The sequence below is a fragment of the Mesoplodon densirostris genome, chromosome 17 (assembly GCF_025265405.1).
Source record: "Mesoplodon densirostris isolate mMesDen1 chromosome 17, mMesDen1 primary haplotype, whole genome shotgun sequence".
Classification (NCBI taxonomy): domain Eukaryota; kingdom Metazoa; phylum Chordata; class Mammalia; order Artiodactyla; family Ziphiidae; genus Mesoplodon; species Mesoplodon densirostris.
The window spans coordinates 46389477-46401810 of NC_082677.1; the positions used below are offsets into that span (position 1 = coordinate 46389477).

At 37.9% G+C, this 12334-nt stretch overlaps 1 protein-coding gene across 3 annotated transcripts in view; it reads left to right on the top strand.

Annotated features, from left to right (window-relative positions):
* PIBF1 (progesterone immunomodulatory binding factor 1) overlaps positions 1–12334 on the top strand; it is a 202632-nt gene that overhangs the window by 148276 nt on the left and 42022 nt on the right. The window lies entirely within an intron of this gene.

Sequence of the window (12334 nt, forward strand, 5' to 3'; positions counted from 1 at the left end):
ATAGGGAGTCATCTGGTGTGACGGTCGTATAAAAACCTGTAATGCTTCCCAGTTGTATGTATCCACCATCTCCAGGAGCAATGCTAATCTAATCTAATCTCTCATTTTGAATTAATAGTGTCATGGTGAAGCAATTGTTAATACGTTTCCATATTTTTGTCCTGCCCCTTTTCAATCTGTTTTTTCAATTTGTTCAAGACTGCCCCTTGAACAATCTTGAACAAATTTACTGTGGTTTCTCCCATTGGTTGGAATTAGTACCATTTACAAATATGAATAATTTCAGTCTGTAACTCTCCTCCAAATTATTTATAATACATATGTATGACCATGACTCAGAGAACCCCACTATTTTCCTTCTTTATCTAGGGAAATATTCAGGCTTCATCTTCACAAAAAGGCAACCCTCTCATTCCATGGTGGTTCCCTTCTTAAAATAAATCTTGTTTTACACTTTATTGAGTTTTTTTGAAGGCCTCATATCCATGTTTTAACATTTTTATCACTAAATCAGAGACATTATTCTTGACAAACTCCAATAAATAGCAGGATTTTCCATTATAGAAACCATGTTATTTTCCCCCAAATAAATTTGTATCCCTATGGCTCTTCACACAAGAAAGGACTATATAAGAAAAATTTATAAAGATAATATTATTGTAAAATGTTTTAGTCTATTCCATGCCATTTAACTCAGCCTAAGAAATAAACTATTTAGGGACTTCCTAAATAGTGCAATGGTTAAGAATCCGCCTGCCAACGCAGGGAACATGGGTTCTAGCCCTGGTCCAGGAAGATCCCAAATGCCACCGACCACTAAGCCCGTGCGCCACAACCACTGAGCCTGCACACTAGAGCCCATGAGCCACAACTACTGAGCCCGCATGCCACAACTACTGAAGCCCTGCACGCCTAGAGCCCATGCTCCACAGCAAGAGAAGCCACCGCAATGAAGAGTAGCCCCTGGGCTTCCCTCGTGGCGCAGTGGTTGAGATTCCACCTGCCGATGCAGGGGACGCCGGTTCGTGCCCCGGTCCGGGAAGATCCCATGTGCCACGAAGCGGCTGGGCCCATGTGGCCGCTGAGCCTGCACGTCCGGAGCCTGTGCTCTGCAACGGGAGAGGCCACAACAGTGAGAGGCCCGCATACCGCAAAAAAAAAAAAAAAAAGAGAGTAGCCCCTGCTCCCCACGACTAGAGAAAGCCCGCGCTCAGCAATGAAGACCCAACACAGCCAAAAATAAATTAATTAATTAATTAATTTTTAAAAAATTTTAAAAGGAAAAAAAGAAATAAACTAAGTGACTTTGTCAAATGTTAGGTAGTATTTATGTGAAATTCAGTCTTACAGTAAATGTTTATTGAACACCTACTATGTGCTGGGCATTGTTCTAAGCTCTGGGAATAATCAGTGGATAAAACAGACAAAAATTCCTGCCCTTTGGAGCTTATGTTCTACTGGGAGGAGAAACAAGGATTTGTTCCAAGTAAAATATATTCTCAATTAGAACTTAAGTTGTATAAAGAAAGTAAAGCAGGAAAGAGGATAGCGACTATTACTGCCTGTAGTTCTAGCCAAATGGGCACAAGAAAGACATAAAATGAATGCCATGGTTCTTGTATATCTTCTGAAAGTGACCAAAGCAGCAAGGAAAGTGGCTGTAGCTTGAAAGTCCCACATGAACAGAGGTGCCCGGGTAGAAGCAATCAGATATTTTTAGCATGGAAGAATGGCTATGAAACATATTTCTTTGTGGTAAATTGGCCACATTTCTTTACTGTTTGTCTGTGTGCATATACATGCAAGCTTTTAGTCCACGTTCTTTATTTTGGGAATAAAGGGTAAGGGAAAGGAATTCTTATCTCTTCACATTTTGGGCTAGTCTTACATAATACTGCTTTCTTTTCTGTTATCAAGAGGCAATGGTGAATATTGGCAAACCACGTGATACTGGAGCCAGACACACTGGGTTAAAATCTCATTTTTGGTAACTTACAAGTTGTATAAAGTTGGATAAGTTGTTTAACCCCTCTGTGCCTCATTGTCTCATTTGTAAAATATTAAGTTCCAAATAAAATGTTTTATTGAAATTTGATCAAATGAGTGGATTACTTTTAGTTTTGAAGACAGATTGTTTTGTAACATTTAATACAGAAAAAAAAAACAGAAAAGCAAGGCAGAAGGAGAAACAGTAACTTTTAAAAACAAAGACTTTCTGAAAAGACTACATACTGTATGGTTCCAACTATATGACATTCTGGAAAAGGCGAAACTTATGGAGACAGTAACAAGATCAGTGGTTGCCAGGAAATAATAGACAGAGCTACAGGGGATTTTTAGGGCTGTGAAACTATTCTTTATGATATAAACAGTGGATACACGGGATTACGGTTGGTCCTCCATATCCATAGATTCCGCATTCACGGATTCAACCAACTGCAGATCAAAAATATTCAGGAAAAAGTCCGGAAAGTTCTAAGAAGCAAAACTTGAATTTGCTCACACCAGCAACTATTTACATAGTATTTACATTGCCTTTGCAACTATTTACATAGTATTTATATTGTATTTGCAATTATTTACACAGTATTTACATTGTATTAGGTATTATAAGTAATCTAGAGATGATTTAAAGTATATGGGAGGATATATGTTGGTCATATGCAAATACTATGCCATCATATATTTTCTTTTAATTTATTTATTTTATTTATTTTTGGCTGTGTTGGGTCTTCGTTGCTGCGCGCGGGCTCTCTCTAGTTGCAGTGAGTGGGGGCCACTCTTCATGGCGTTGCACGGGCCTCTCACTGCAGTGGCCTCTCCCGTTGCGGAGCACAGGCTCCAGGTATGCAGGCTTCAGTAGTTGTGGCACGCAGGCTCAGTAGTTGTGGCTCGTGGGCTCTAGAGCACAGGCTTAGTAGTTGTGGTGCACAGGCTTAGTTGCTCCGTGGCACGTGGGATCCTCCCAGACCAGGGCTTGAACCTGTGTCCCCTGCATTGGCAGGCGGACTCCCAACCACTGTGCCATCCAGGAGGCCCAACCATCATATTTTATATAAGGGACTTGAGCATCCTCGGAAACTAGTATCCATGGGGGGTCCTGGAGCCAATCCCCTGTGGATACCAAGGGATGAGTGTACATTTGTCAAAACCCATAGAATATACAGCACCAAGAGTGAACACTAATGTAAACTGTGGACTTCTGGTGATAATGGTGTGTCAGTGTAGGTGCATTAATTGTAACAAATGGTGATGACTGAGGGGTTGTGGGAAGGCAGAGAATATATGGGGCTCTCTGTACTTTTGCTCAATTTTGCTGTGAACCCCAAACTGCTCTAACAAAAGAAAAAAACAGACATGAAAGAGAATGAAATCTGAGAACCACAGAGAAAAGATAGGAGGAAAGGAAAGGAAGGAGCGGGGAAGATGTCAGTGACTCACTTTTCTGTGAAGGTAACTGTGGCCACCTTTTGTCACTTGTGCGATTGGGCAGTCCTTAAAGCTATTTTTGTTGGTAGCAGGAAAATACCCGCAGGAAAGTAACATTGTCTAGAGAAAAATTAACTTCTTGACATAGGCAACAGAACTTACTTTTTTGTAATGTTAAAGAATTTGGGAGAGACTTCATTTTCTCTGTGTGTCTGTGTGTATTTCATGTGGTACGTCACTCCTTGTGAAGTTAGTGTTACATATTTAATGGATGCACACTATGTAATGTGACTGGACATGAGGAATGATTAAATTGTTGATGGGTGATAGTTTCATAAAGATTTAAAGTGAAGAGGCTGTTGGAACAAACAGTATTCATAAGTAATATGTGACATAATCAAAACACAATACCAGAAATTGCCCTTAACATGTATAAATTATCACTAATTATTGTCATTCTGTCTCTTATTTTTTGAGGTTCTGATGTAGAATTATATAGAAATTAACATTTTTATTTTAGTAATATGAACATATATTTACTATACAAAGGGCTGATTCATTACGTGGGCAAAACATTAACTTTAATTGTAGTAACAGCTCTGTGTCTAACCTTGCCAAGTGCTTAAACCAAGATGTCTTTGTTATAGTTCATTCTGGAAAAAAATTCAATTACATGGATCCAGGACAATATACTAGAATTTATTCTTAAACCATCTTTTTAAAGGTTCACATACCAGGTCATATGAATGTGTGTGTGTGCGCGTGTGTGCACCAAATGCCAGCCACCACTGAAGAAAAACAATGACTTATTTATAAATTATATTCTGTTTACACATCAAACAAATATTATAATTGTTTAAACTTTTTCCCTTACTGGTGTGCCTTGATAATTCATAAATGACTATAATTTTTTCTGTCAAGAGCTATTACAAATCACACTGTAAATCCCTCCTTCCCCATCAGCATTGTTGTACAAGTGAACCACATTAAAATGAATTTCTCAGGGGCAACTTTGAGGGGGAAAGAAATTTAAAGCACTTGAACTTGAAAATTCCATTCTCTGACGCTAATCACCAGTCCTTCCAGCTCTCCCAGTCCTTCCAGCTCTCCCAGTCCTTTCATTCCCAGTAAATCTGTGCTTTATTTGTACTCATTAGGAGTCCCAGACTCATAAACTCTTCACATTTCCAATCTGTCAAGCCCTTCCTGGCTCCACTTTGCCTCCTAACCCAGCCTTGGACCTTATCAACCATCTGAGCACTACATTCACAAGCACTGGCCATTGCTTTGTTGCCAGATTCATCCTTCAGGCTTTTCTTGACACTCCCACCTTTAGCCTAGTATCTTACAATCAGGTAGTTACTCTATCAACATTTAATGAAAGGGAGGAGAAGAGAGAAAATTCTTTGATTCTGTGTTAACGTACTGAAAATTTCTTGTGGAAATTTGTTACTTTTGCTGCTTGGAAGCATAACAAATTCATGTTGTTGAACATCAACAAGGCCCTCATTCCTGTTGCCCGGTATTTTTATTTTTCTGTATCTATCCTATTTCCCGTTATCTTTATTGCAGGTCACTTCCACTTCCCGAAACCATCAATTCCATCATATATCTTTTCATTATTACAATTAAATCATCTAAATTTATCTTCCTTGAGTCTTTTTCACCCAGGGATTTTTTAGTCTCATCACTTACTTTTTTCCCCCTGTGGTCCCTCTTCAAAAGATGAGCACGAGCGTGCGTGTGCGTGTGTGTGTTAATATACATAACTTTCAAAACTTAACCATTCTCTCTGTTCTTAATTCCTTCTGCTCTCTCCCCTCTTCCTTCAGCTCTGCCCTTCCTCAGTGATCACCAGTGACTTCCTAATTGTCAGTATTCTCGTCTCAGTCCCCTGATCTATCTGTGGCATGACATTATAGATATTGTAGATATTCTAGAAATTTTCTGTCCTCTCTGTGCTTTGCGACGCCATTCTCCCTCATATGGCTCTTTAGTCTTCTTAGCTGATACAGTCATCTTCTAGATCTGGAATGTAGGTGTCCCTCATTGTCTGCCCTTTGCTCTGTTCTTACACCTCAGTGGTGATTCTCAAATGTTAGTGAGTGTAAGAATCATCTAAGATTTTTGTTGAAAATGTAGGTTTCTAAACCCTGCCCTCAGAGATCGTGATTAAGTAGGTCTAGAATGAAGCCCAGGAATCTGCATTTTTAACGAGCTATTCTTGTGACTCTAATAAAAGTGATACAGAAAAGAAATAATCCTCTGCCATCCTATGTACTCCTGTGACTTCAGTCATCACTTCCATGCTGATTACTTTCAAATATTTTAACATCCTCCTCTCATGAATTTCTCCTTATTATCTGGACCATACTCAGGACCAGCGCAGGGCTGACAATCAATGAGCATGCACTTGCTTTTGGTTATTAAAATAATAGAATATTTGCACAAACACTTGTAAACAGATGTTGCCCTCAGCCCACAAGTGTCATTCTGCCACCACTATCCTGTCTGTTCTGGTCTCTCTCATAAGATCTTCTAGACCTCCCCATCTTCTGGCAACCAAAAAGTAACACCTGGAACCACAGTTTCTTCAGGATCCTGCCCCAGTGCGAAGGCTGACATCCTAATTGGTTGAATTGTATCCATTAAATATTACCCCTGTTGAAGATGACGATGTCATTAACCATATAGGGACCTAGGAGAAGAAGCCAGCTTTAATGGGGAGGATGGCAAATTCAGCATGTGAGATGGTTTATGTGCAGTACTTTTAAACCTACTAGAATCGTTGAATGGAGTGGCCTATAACAAGTCCAAGATCACAAGAGCTGTGCCTTCCAAATTTGACTGATCTTCAGAATCTAAGGCCCAACCCTGAGAAATTTCGATTCACTGGGACTGGGGCAGGGCCCAGAAGTCTGCTTTTTAACATTTCCCCCGGTGCTTCTGATGATTAGCTGGGTCTGAGAACTACTGCTGTGGACTGAGAATACAGAAAAGTAGTACCAAAGTATTGCCCCTACTGGACCTCAAATAGCCATTTTCCATTCCATGGCACAATCAGAAAGATCAGGCAACAGGATATGTGGGTTTTTCAGCACAACTAATTACCACTACTAGAAGGTGTCACTTGTATATATTTTAAACACAGAAAGCAACTCAATGTTAAATTCCATTCAACAGAATGCATTTTGTCCCTGGTAAGAAAGAGTACCATTTCTAGGAGTTTCTTTGAAAATAAACTCCACAAGAAAAAAAATCCCACTTTTAGGAAAAACACAACAAATTGTAGTCACCTTCATATGTCTTTTAAATTTAAGAAAACATATGTATTATAATCAGGTGTTGCTTTTCTCTAAATCATGTGTACAGTTTGTTGAAACAAAGGATAAATAACGATTCTGTAAAATGTTGTATCATGGGTTTGGTCCTGAATCATTCATTACGTATATGATTCCTGAGTCACTAATTACTAAGGCTTTATAAGGAAAAGATTACTAACAATAGGCAAAGTGAACGATTGTGAAGCTTTTTTTAATACTAATGATTACAGTTACAGAAAGATTTTTTAACCATATTGGAGGAATTAAATTCTGTTAAGTGACACTGATTTCAAAAATAGATATTAGCATCACTTTTCACTGAAAAATGTACGTGTACTTTTCCCTGAGGAATGAAATTAAATTTGGGGGATTTAGAAGCTCACAAGTTTATAAAGAAACATTCTTAAAATTGACAGCACTACAGAAGTTTTATTATCTAGAGAGTGAGAAGTTTGTAGGTTGTATAGTAGAAATACATTCTGAAAGTAAGGCTTTTGACCCTTAATTTTGTTATAATACTAAAACCTAATATATGTAATTGCTGTAATGAGAAAAAAACAAACTAAAATAATTAAGACTAATGACTGCTGTTATTTTTTTATGTAACTGAAGTTAGGTTTGATAAGTTTAAACATGGCTCATTCTAGACTACAGCTGACTACAATTTGAAAATGCCCTTAGTTGTTTCCTACCCCGCCCAATCCCCCCACCTGCACCCCGGACTATTCTGCACTTCGAAACACAAAACAACTTTCCTGTTCAGTTTATTCAGTTAGGGTCAGTTCTGTAAAAACAAAGTCAAGGCAATTGTTTGATTTAATTGACTAGTGAAACTGGTTGTACAGGTAAGTAGAACTTTGTTTTATTTTTGTCCAGCTGCATATTTGAATGTTCATAAAGTAACTTAGTAGAGTAATAAGATTCCAGTGACATTGTAATAGATTTTAAAGAATGATTACCGAAGCAAGGAAAAAGGACACTAAAACCCAAACTATAGAAAATATTTATGGTATTTTTTTTCTTTATGGCTGTCCTTTCACTGCAATGAATTGTGTCCCAAAAAAAGTCTTCTTTCCTTTCACTATTCATTTCTTATTCTTTGAGGAATTTTTTCCTGGGCTATACTTAATACAGCTATAACAAAAATGTCTAGTATAATTTGGATGAATAGTTTACATAGCTTTTATAAAGTGGTCCTCAAACTGTGTGCAGATATCCTCTAACAGTTGGTCAGCCACCTCTTGGCTTCACTCTCCTCCTCACCTACCTGGACCTCATGGTTGATCATTTTCACAATGAATGTTTCTGCCTTTGATTCTTTCTGCCTTCCTCTCTACCTTCCACTATACCCATCCTGCTCTTCTCTCCACCTTCAGCTTCGAGGCTGCTAGTAACTCATTATTTTTTTTCCCTGTAAGAGGAAGACCAAAAAACTTACAGTGCTACAGACTTCCCTGGTGGTGCAGTGGTTAAGAATCCGCCTGCCAATGCAGGGGACACGGGTTCGAGCCCTGGCCTGGGAAGATCTCACATGCCGCAGAGCAACTAAGCCCATGCGCCACGGCTACTGAGCCTGAGCTCTAGAGCCCATGAGCCACAACTACTGAGCCCACGTGCCACAACTCCTGAAGCCTGCACGCCTAGAGCCCATGCTCCGCAACAAGAGAAGCCACGGCAATGAGAAGCCCACACACCGCAACGAAGCGTAGCCCCCGCTGACTGCAACTAGAGAAAGCCCGTGCGCAGCAACAAGGACCCAACACAGCCACAAATAAATAAATTTATTTATTTATTTATTTAAAAATTGCAGTGCTAAAATAAATATGTTTAGATCTTAATTTGAAAAAAATATATATAGAACTTGTAAATGTAGTTTATTTGAGAAGGAAACAGAAATCATTTCTTGTCCTAGAAAAACAGCAAATCTTTAGCCTCAAGCTTGTTAGGGGTTGTAAAGGAAAGAGGAAAAAATATTTTTTTCATGTAAAAAGCTAGAATTTTTTTGTCAAAGAACATTTAAGTTCATAAAGCAGGAATTTTATAATTTTTTATTCTGCATAATAAAATACTCCCTTCCCCACCTCCTCGTCCTTATAATAATAGATATCCACCACTTTTGTTCTTATTGTTCAGTTTTTGCATATCCAACTTTAGAATACCTTTTTTGAGAACTTATTATGTACCAAAGTAGGGGCCTCCTGATACTGACAGTGCTGTGTTTAGTCCTATTCTAGCATACATTTCATATTTGCTTAGGAGAAAAAGAGTAAACACAAAGAAACAAAAAGAAAACTAAGATTGGGACTTCCCTGGTGGCCCAGGGTTGGGAGTCTGCCTGCCAACGCAGGGGACATGGGTTTGAGCCCTGGTCAGGGAAGACCCCACATGCCGCGGAGCAACGGAGCCCGTGCACCACAACGAAGAGTAGCCCCCGCTCGCCGCAACAAGAGAAAGCCCGCACGCAGCAACAAAAACCCAATGCAGCCAAAAGTTAATTAATTAATTAATTAATTAATTAAAAAAAAAAAACTAAGGTTGTTTGAGTATATAAAATGATAAAATCCTTTAGAAAGAACTTTGGTCTTATGTGTCAAGAGTATTACATAGTTATACCCCTTTAACCTTAGTGCATCTTCTGTTCTGAAAAAATTTAACGAACAAAATATTAAGAAAAAACGTCTAGGGACTTCCCTGGGGGCGCAGTGGATAGAACTCTGAGCTCCCAGTGCAGGGGGCCTGGGTTCAATCCCTGGTCAGGGAACTAGATCCCACATGCATGATGCAACTAAGAGTTCACATGCCACAGCTAAGGAGCCAGCAAGCCACAACTAAGGAGCCCATGTGCTGCAACTAAGGAGCCCTCCTGCTGCAACTAAGGAGCCCGCCCGGTGCAACCAAATAAATAAATATGAGAAAAAGATAAAACATCTACAATACAAAACTAGTTTGTTTTAGCATGATTTATACTAGTCAAAAGTTGATAGCATCTTAAATGTTTACTAGTATAAACAATGTAATTAAACTGTAGCACATTGGCTTACTAGACAGTTTTGTAACCATTAAAAATACAAAAATATAAATGAAGGGATTCTAACAGCTTGGAAGAATGATTATGATATAAGGTAAAGTAAAAAAGAATAATATAAAGTTGTACATAGTATACAACATAGTATACATACATCTATATACATAGTATACAACTATACTAAGTTGTACATAGTATATTAACATTGAACAATCCAGAAAGGAACTAAAACAATTTCATTTATAAAATAAAATAGATATAAATTTTATCAAAGGGGAGAAAGACTTGTACACTGAAAACTACAAAACATTCTTGAAAGAAATTAAAGAAGACCTAATAAATGGAAAGACATCCCAGGCTAATGGATTACAAGACTTAAGATTGCTTTTTGGTTGGTTGGTTGGTTGGTTGGTTGGTTGGTTGGTTGGTTTTGGGGTTTTTTTCTTTAATTTTTTAAATTGAGGTATCACTGATTTACAACATTGTATAAGTTTGAGGTATACAACATAGTGTTTCACAATTTTTAAAGATTATACTCCATTTACATTTATTATAAACTATTGGCTATATTTCCTGTGGTGTACAATATATTCTTGTAGCTTTTTTTTTCTTTTTTTTTTCTTTTTTTTTTTTTTTTGGCCACTCAGCTTGTGAGATCTTAGTTCCCCAACCAGGGATTGAACCTGGGCCCTCAGCAGTGAGAGCGTGGACTCCTAACCACTGGATCACCAGGGAGTTCCCCCTTATTTATTTTATGCCTACTAGTTTGTATCTCCCCTACCCCTCTCTTCCCCCTCCCTCTTTTCCCTCTCTCCACTGATAACCACTAGTTTCTTTTCTATATCTGAGAGTCTTTTTCTTTTTTGTTATATTCACTGGTTTGTTGTATTCTTTAGATTCCACAGATAAATAACATTATAGTATTTGTCCTTCTCTGTTGGACTTATTTCACTAAGCATAATACCCTCCATCCATGGTGTTGCCAATGGCAAAATTTCATTCTTTTTTATGGCTGAGTAGTATTCCATTGTGTATGTGTGTAGGGGTGTATATATATATATATATATATATACCACATCTTCTTTATCCATTCATCTGTTGATGGACACTTAGGTTGCTTCCATGTCTTGCCTATTGTAAGTAATGCTACTGTGAGTATTGGGGTGTGTGTATCTTTTCAAATTAGAGTTTTCATCTTTTCTGGATATATGCCCAGGAATAGGATTGCTGGATCATATAGTAGTTCTATTTTTAGTTTTTTAAGGAAACTCCAGACTGTTCTCCATAGTGGCTGTATCAATTTACATTCCCACCAACAGTGCACGAGGGTTCCCATTTCTCCACATCCTCTCCAACATTTGTTATTTGTGGTCTTTTTGGTGATAGCTGTTCTGACAGGTGTGAGGTGGTATCTTACTGTGATTTTGATTTGCATTTCTCAGATGATTAGCAGTGTTGAACATCTTTTCATATGCCTGTTAGCCATCTGTATGTAGAAGACTTGATATTGTTAAGATAGATAACAGTACCACCCAAAATAGCTTACAGATTCAGTGCAGTCTGTATCAGAATCCCAAAGGCATGTTTTTGCAGCAATAGAAAAACCCATTCTAAAATTCCTGTGGAATTTGAGGTGGCCCCAAATAGCCAGAACAATCTTAAAAAACAAAAGTTGAAAAACTCATACTTTCAGATTTTAAAATTTACTGTGAAGTTACAGTAATCACAACAGTGTTGTGCTGGCTTAAGGATAGACATATAAGACTGATGGAATAGAATAGAGAGCCCAGAAGTAAATCTCACATATATGGTTAATGGTTTTTCCAATAAGGTTGCCAAGACCACTCAATGGAGAAAAGACAGTCTTTTCAACAAATGGTGCTGGTAAAATTGGATATCTACCTGTAAAAGATTGAAATTAGAGCCATGTCTTACACTATATACAAAAATTAACTCAAAATGGATCAAAGTCCTAAATATCAAAAAGAAAAGTATAAAACTCATAGAAGAAAACATAGGAGAAAATCTTTATGACCTTGGATTTAACAGTGGTTTCTTTAAAATGACACCAAAAGTATGGACAGCAAAAGAAAAGTAGGTAAGTTGGATTTCATCGAAATTAAAAACTTTTGTGATCCAAAGGGCAGTATCAAGATAGTGAAAAGACAACTCACAGAATAGGAGACAATATTCACAAATCATATAGCTAATAAGGGCTTAATATCCATAATATATAAAGAACTCCTACAATTCAACAGCAAAAAAAAGAAAAAAAAAGACAGCCTAACTAAAATATGGGCAAAAGACCTGAATAGACATTTCTCCAAAGAGGATATACAAATGGCACATAAAATAACTGTTGGCGAGGATGTGGAGAAATTGGAACCAAGTGCATTGCTGGTAGGAATGTAAAATGATGCAGCCACTATGAAAAACAGCTGGCAGTTCCTCAAAAAGTTAAATATAGAATTATCATATGACCTAGCAATTCCACTCCACTCCTAGGTAGATACCCAAAGGAATTGAAAACAGGGACTCAAAACAGATATTTATACAC